The sequence below is a fragment of the Bubalus bubalis genome, chromosome 5 (genome assembly GCF_019923935.1).
Source record: "Bubalus bubalis isolate 160015118507 breed Murrah chromosome 5, NDDB_SH_1, whole genome shotgun sequence".
NCBI lineage: Eukaryota > Metazoa > Chordata > Mammalia > Artiodactyla > Bovidae > Bubalus > Bubalus bubalis.
The window spans coordinates 50,443,799-50,452,013 of NC_059161.1; the positions used below are offsets into that span (position 1 = coordinate 50,443,799).

General features: G+C 41.6%; 1 pseudogene; it reads left to right on the forward strand.

The window, feature by feature from the left end:
• The first annotated feature begins 671 nt into the window (after positions 1 to 671).
• Positions 672 to 7,838, forward strand: LOC112585102 (annotated as a pseudogene).
• Positions 7,839 to 8,215: the final 377 nt, after the last annotated feature.

Sequence of the window (8,215 nt, forward strand, 5' to 3'; positions counted from 1 at the left end):
AACACTGTAAGAAAGATGAGGGGGATGTGAAGTGGTGAAAGCAAGACTCCTAAGGGTGGATGGACCGGATGGCCTCCAGGTTTTTTCCCACATCAAGACCTTAAGATCTGTATTAGTTTGCTAGGGCTGCCATAACCAGGTACCACAGACGGTGTGGCTTAAACAACAGAAATTTATTTCCTCACCATTCTGGAGGCTAGAAGTCCAAGATCAAGGTGTCAGCAGGTTTTATTTCTTCTGAGGCCTCTCTCCTTAGGTTAGCTGAAGACTGCTTTCTCCCTGTCTTCAGATAGTCTTCCTTCTGTGTCTGTTTGTTTTTGTTTTTGTTTTTGTTTTTAATTTTATTTATTTAGGCCACGTGGCATGTAGGATCTTGGTTCCCTCACCAGGGATCAAATTTGCTCTGCCGGCAGTGGAAAGTGAAAGTGAAAGTCGCTCATTTGTGTCCAACTCTTTGCAACCCCATGGACTATACAGTCCATGGAATTCTCCAGGCAAGAATACTGGAGAGAGTAGCCTTTCCCTTCTCCAGGGGATCTTCCCAACCCAGGGATCGAACCCAGGTCTCCCACATTGCAGACAGATTCTGCAGTGGAAGTGAGTCTTAATCACAGGACTGCCAGGGAAGTCCCTGGTTTTTTGTTTTGTTTTGTTTTTCCACAATAGTAAAACATGTTTATCAGTTTTCACAACCAATAGCCAGACAAAAAAAAAAAACAACAACAGATAATTACAATTGCAAGCCATAATGGGAACATGACTAACTTAACAATATAAAATGATTACATACAATTTGAGGGAGTCAAGCAGAGTGAGGTGGTAAGTGGAAGTGCATACATGCAAACTTTTTATTTACTTACTTTTAATTTTTGGCCACACCTTTTGGCGTGTGGGATCTTAGTTCCCTGACCAGGGATTGAACCCACGCCCCCTGTGTTGGAAGGCGGAATCTTGATCACTGGGTAAGTCCTTGTGTCTGTGTTTTCTTCTCTTCTTCTTATAAAGACTTCAGTTATGATAGATTAGGGCCCACCCATATAACCTCATTTTACCTTTATTATCTCTTTAAAGGCCCTATTTCCAAATAGTCACATTCTGAGGTACAGGGGTTAGGACTTCAATATAAGGATTTTGGAAGGCCACAGTTCAGTCCATAACAAAATCCCGAGGTTTTACTGTACTCCAGATCGACAGTACACTTCAGCACACATCCAGCCCAGTGTTGTAAAAGACCAAACTCAGTAACAGAGCTAGCCAGGTTATGCTTGAATGAGTAATTGTACAGCTACATAATTAAAGTTGCTAAACAAGAAGCCAATCATAGCCTTTTTAAAATACATGGCTTCTCTTTATTATAAGTTTTTTGAAAATTACAGGAAATGGTTCCTTCCCTTAGAGGAATAAAGGATGCTTGATAGCTGTGAGTCATGCCACAATCTTAGCTTTTTAAAATACTGTTGTTTTCTTATCTAGTAGCTATGAGTATCGTTATATCCACACTACTTCATCCAGGAAATCTTAGCATTGGCCAGGCCAGCCAGTGTATTTACACCAATGTATGCAGGCAAACATAGACTCTATACCCAAGGAGGGACAAGGGGAGTTTCTGGACATAAGAGGATCACTGGATTTTCTGAGGATAGTAATCTGAGTATAAAAAGAAAAAGGCTACTATGATGGCTTTGTCTCTTGTATTCACTCCCTATTCATTTATTCATCCATTCAAACCATAATCATTGGGCTCTAACTACATGGTAAGCATTGTGACAATTGATTTGGGAAAAATAACTTTGTAAAAAAAGCAAACTCCTACCTCCAAAGAGGGAAACTTTTGGTAAGACAAGCTGTACTGTGATAATGATGATGCCATAAACCTGGGTTTTGTCATCGCAAGGACTGGGCTCAAGGTCCAGCTCCACCTGGGTCAGCTGTGTGACCTTGGGCAAGTCACTCCACCTCTCTAAGCGTCAATTTTCTCATTTGTGTAATGAGCATAAGAATAACTCTTACAGTAGCAGTTTGCATCTCCAAGTGGTAGGCTGGGAAGATTTTGTCCCTCTTTTCCATAACTGCTCTCAGCATCCTCCAAAGCCACCTTGAATCAGTATAAAATCTAAGTAAAAACAACATATTTACTTGGCATTTTCTGCTTCCAGTTAGACGGCAGCCCTTAAGTCCCTCCTATATAGCTACCTGTTTGCCTCATATACTGTGAAAATTAAACGAGGCAATGTATGCACTATGCTTTCTCATGTAAATGCCCAGTAAACGCTAGCACTATTAAGGGATCTTGTAGTAAGTACTAGGAGCGTGTAGTAATTAGCTCATCCCAGTCCCTCCAGCCTCCAACCTTCATCTCAGGAACCCTCCTCCGTGCCAGACAAGCCTACACAAGGATGTTCAAGTATGTTACTTGTAAATGATACAAGAATTCAGAGGGTAAAGGGTCACTTAATTTTTTTAAGAATGAGGACTGTTTCTGTTTAAGATGTAAGATTTAATCTGGTCCCTGAATCACGGCAAATCAATTGGAAAGAATGACATCAACAAAGATGTATAGATGGGTGAGAGTAAAGCACGTTCCTGTAACATGTGAGTAATCGTGTCAGATTGAGCTTTGCTGGGTGGGGTGGGAGTTTAGGCTAAGAGTAAAGGCCAGAGCTAAAACTGAAAGTGTTTTTAAAAGATAGGCTGAAGAGGTTGAGGAGGGTATTCTGTGGTTAGTGAGGAACTACTGACTAGTGACAAATCTTAAGCAGATAATTTAGATGATTAGAAATGCTTCAAGGAGACGGCTCAGGTAAGAGCCTTTGGTAACCACTGAGCGTATGGGCTGAATTGGAGCAAGGAGAGGTTAGGCGAAGGGTACCAGTAGCAAAGAAATTAATGAGATTGTCCAGAGAAGAGAAGACGAAGGCCTGAGCTAAAGCAGTGGCCGTGAGACTGGCAAGAGGGCTGCAGATGGAGAAACCCACCAGGAAGATGTTCTCCTATGGGGCTTGGTGGACAATAGGTGGTAGATAGAGAGCAAGAGGGGAAGAGGAGTCAAGTGTGTCATGGTCCCTTTAGCCACACACAAAAGTAGAAGAAATAAGGAAGAGGATCTTAGAGAAAGAGGGAGACTTTGATATCAAAGTTGTCAACAGGAGTTGATGAAGTGGACAGAAGTCCAGAAGAAGACGTTCAGCAGACATAGAAATTGTCCAGGTCTCAGGATTGAGTATCTGGGTAGAGAGGTAAGCTGGGATCCATCCCTAGAGATGTCACCCCCAACTGGAGCAGAAAAGGAGACTATTGGTGGTAGAAGGAGACAGGTGTTTGTAGTCTGAGCAGGAAAGCTGAAGGGGTAGGAAGAGCCAGAGCCCAAGGAGAGGACATAGGTTTATGATCCACCCATCCATCTGGATGTGGGGTATATTAAACTTTGCCCCCAAAGTCCGGAATCTCAAGCTCACTGAGAGAGGCTGCCAATGAGGAGCCCCAGAACAGAAGGTTTAACTTCAGGGCTCCAGGCTGCATGGCATGCAGAGCCTCAAGAGATTGAGAAAATAAATCAAAGGAACAAGAAGAATCAAGTCTGAAAAAGACTTTTGAATTAGAAAAGCTCTGAGACCAGAAGTCACATTGCAAGAGATTAAAAAAATAAATAGGTGGTGAAAACGTGGAAAACCTGGAGACAGAGAACATTGCTAGATTAGCAACTTAAAAAAAAATTATAGTTGATTTACAATGTTGTGTTAATTACTGCTGTCTACCAGAGTGACTCAGTTATTCACACATACATATATGTTATTTTCCATATTCTTTTACTGTATAGCACAGGGAAAGCAATTACTGTCTAAAACGGCAATACCCCATTGAGGGAGGGAATATCCCCTGGAGGTGCTCAGAAAAGGCAAACACAGAGTTGTTGGGAGAATACACATTTATGCAAATATTTTGGCTCATAATTTGATAAAATAGCAAATGCCTGAAAAATGTTGACATACGCCCATAGTTACGTTTCTAGGAATTTATTCCCATAAATAATAAACGATGGCCACAGTTAAGACAGCAGAAAACAGCAGACACTAGGAAGACACTAGGCCGGGTGGGCCCTCTGGCTTCCACCGCGCCGCGCCGCCCCGCCGCCGCCGCCGCCTAGCCAGGCTGCCCTCGGCCCGCGCACCAGCCAAGTCCATTATGGCGCGCCGCAGCCCCTGCGTCACAATTAGTGATGAGGAGCCAGGTGATGACCTAGATCTATTTTGTGTACCTAACCATTATGCTGAGAATTTGGAAAAGGTGTTTATTCCTCAAGAACTCATTCTGGACAGGACGGAAAAGCTGGCTCAAGATGTGGTGGGGGATATGGGAGGCCACCACATCGTGGCCCTCCGTGTGCTCAAGGTGGGCTATACGTTCTTTGTGGACCTGCTGGACTACGTTAAAGCACTGAACAGAAATAGTGATAGGTTCATTCCTATGACTGTAGATTTTATCAGACTAGATTTTTTAAGAGCTACTGTAATGACCAGTCAAAAGGTGCCATCCAAGTCCTTGGTGGAGATAATCTCTCAACTTTAGCTGGAAAGAACATCTTGATTGTTGAAGATATAATTGACTTGCACAAAACAATGCAAATCTTCCTATCCTTGGTCCAGCAGCATCATCCAAAGATGGTTGAGGTTGCCAGCTTGCTGGTGAAAAGGACCCCTCGAAGCATTGGCTATAGACCAGACTTTGTTAGATTTGAAATTCCAGACAAGTTTGTAATAGGGTATGCCCTTGACTATAATGAATACTTCAGGGATTTGAATCATCTTTGTGTCATTAGTGAAACTGGAAAAGCAAAATACAAATCCAAAGCTGAGAGTTCAGGCTGAGTTTGGTAACATCTGGAGTCCCATGGAAATCATCAGTAGAATTACTAAATCTTCTAGTTCTGTGGCCAGCTGCTTAGCAGAGCTTATTGCATGTATTTTCTAAGAATTGTATCTGTTTTGTATTTTAGAAATGTCTGTTGCTGCATTCCTGAACTCTTTTATTTGCACTGTGAGCCTATAGCCTGTCAGTTCCCTTTGAGGTGGATTGTTGTTGGACTCATGAATGAAAAATCTCTTAAACCACACCACTATTGAATAAAAATATTGAAATTGTATCTGTGAGAAGCATTTAAAGAGGAGGATATGTTCATTTTTAATTGATATTTTAATTTTTATATACTGAATAAAGAATAGAAGTGATTGAATATTATTAATTATACCAGTGTGTGTCTGCAAAAGTGAGAACCAGGGTTTTATATCAGTGACAGTATTTAGAGGTGTCGTTATATCAGATAAACTGTATGTCCTGGAATTGTTTTTGTAGGTTTCAGTAGTAATAACTATTCTCCTGTTTGTTCGGATTATTTCCAATGAATCTTTGTCAAACGTTCCTTTTAAATACAGATCAATAAATTTTAAAACACCTACCACTTTTGGATGGGCTTCCCTGGTGGCTCAGACGGTGAAGAATCTGCCTGCAGTGCAAGAGATGTGAGCTTGATCCCTGGGTCAAGAAGATCCCCTGGAGAAGGAAATGGCAACCCACTCCAGTATTCTTGCCTGGAGAATCCCATGCACAGAGGAGCCTGGCGGGCTACAGTCCATGAGGTCGCAAAGAGTTTAACGCAACTAAATGAGTAACACTTACTTTCACCTCTTTTGAACTCTTCAGTATAAAAATTCTTAAAATAATAACTATCTCTTTAAAAGAAAAAAGATAGAAAACATTAAATATCTAATAAAAATTGGTTAAATACATTTTGAGATAGCAATCATAAAATATATATTTTAACAATATCATATGACAAATTGTCCAAGATACATTAAATGGGAAATTATTTTATAACATAGTGAATGCAACAGGCCACCAAGTTTATGAAGATGTATGTTGTACACACATAGGAATTTAGGCATCAACAGGACTGTTAATTTAAAAGTGGTTGTCTTATGGTTGTGGAATAATAGGTAATCTTTTTCCTTCCAATACCTTTTTGTATTTTCCAAATTTCTCTAATATACAGATAATGCTTTTCAAACAGAAAAAAGTAAGTTTGAAATTAAAAAGAAAGAGGAGGTAACTGGAAGGAACAGCAAGGTCAAGAGAAGTGTGCAGATAAGAGGAGGTGTGTGGGGAGGAGGGATGAGGATGAGGGAGAGGAATGATTGATGGCCTGTGCTCCCCAGAAGAGGAGGGAGAGAGAGACCAAGGGCTCAGGGGCAGGCACCAACTTCTGCAGAGAAGAGCGGTGAGGGTGAGGGGACAGAGAAGAAAGGTTAGAAGGTGCCTGAGGTCATTCTGAGTGACCTAGGTCTTCTCCATCAAGTCAGTGGCTGAACAGGTGACCAGCAGGGGAAGGAAGTAGATGGAATACGGGAGTCTTCCAGATATGGCTCAGCAATTGACCAGAATCCCTCAAATCCTCAAGAAAGCAAGTTAGACCCAGTTATGCAAATGTTTGACCTGAGTCACCCCTTCCCCCAGAAAGATCACCTCCCTGGTGAGTGCCCGTGGGTAGCCCTGGGAATTCATTAATAATCAGCATTTTAAATTGGACAAAGACTCATTGTCACTTCCATCTACACCAGTTAGAGTAGCTCAGCTTTTCACTGAAGTTGGGATCCCAGAGGGCCGAGATGTTACCCTAGAGGGTCCTCCTCCAGGGCCATCTGTGTCTGGGATATGTGTAATGAGACTCTCTAACCACTAGAGGACAGAATTAACTTGAAACACAGGTATGGCTAAGGGATAGGATGGTCTACAATTTATGGAACAAACTAGGATACTCTGGAGCTGTTCTACTTACTCCAGGACAGCAGATGCAAACAGGGGTTGTCTCAGGCAAACTGGGACATATAGTCACCTTACTAATGAATTGAAGGGCCTGGAAGAAAGAAAACGATTGTTTTGAGGGAGATGGAAATCTTAGGGCTGCTCATTTGCACAGGAGTAACCCCTGGGGGCCTTCCAAATAGCTTACAGTTACCCAAGGGCCTGAAATCACAGGGAGGATGTCATCTGTAAATACAAATGTGTGAATAGTTTCTCGCAGAGGAATACACAGCTCTTTGTGTTTACCATCTCATCTTTCCTCTTGTCTGTGGCAATAGGAGTGTTGCAGATAGGGTAATTATAAGGCTTTTCAGGCTGTGCAGACATACTTGGAAGTACCTGGAGTACTTCTGGGGAACAGTGTATGCCAACAAAGGTGTCCCAGACAATGGCTTGGAAATATTAATAGTTTACGTAAACATACCTGCCCGTCCAGGGCAAGGATGGGTATGCTGAGAGGCTGGGCCAGGGTTGGGAGCTCTGCCTGCTGCGTCCTCTCAGTGCAACGACAAGCTCCCCTGGTCCTGGAACATGTGAGTTCCAGGCTTCCCACTGCACCTGAGATTGACCTTTCTTGGCTATTGTTTAAAACGCTGCAATGAACAGGGAATGACAGTTATCTCTCTGCTATAACGATTTCGTTTCATTTGGTCATGTTTCTGGAAGTGGGACTTCTTTTCTCATGTTTTGAGGAACCTCCATACTGTTTTCCATAACAGCTTCACCATTTTACATTCCCATCAACAGCGGACAAAAGTTCTAATTCTCGACTTATTCGCCAACTTTGCTATGTTAAATTTTTTTTTTCTTTAAAATACACATCCTAGCAAATGTGAGGTGATATCTCACTGGGGTTTTGATTTGCGTTTCCATGATGATTAGCGATGCTGAGCAACTTTTCAAATGTCTGTTGGCTATTTGTATGTCTTCTTTGGAGTAATATATATCCAACTCTTTCATTCATTAAAAAAAATTTTTTTCAAGTGAGTTGTAGTAGTTCTTATGTATTTGGGGTGTAAGTCTTTTTTTAAGGTATAAGGATGGCAAGTATGTTGCCTTTTCATTCTGCTACTGTGAAGAGACTATCCTTTCCCCATTGTGTTATCTTAGATACTCAGGGATTATCACTTGGCCACGTATGTGTGAGTTTATTTGGGACTCTTTATTCTGGTCCATAGATCTATCTGCCTGTTTCTATGCCAGTGCCATTCTGTTTCAATTGCTACAGACTTTGTAATATTTTGAAGTCAGGACATGTGAAACCTCCATCTTTGTTCTTTGCTGTCAAGATTGTTTTGGCTCTTTGGGGTCCTTTGTGGTTCCATATGTATTTTAAGAATTTTTTTTCCATTTCTTTTAA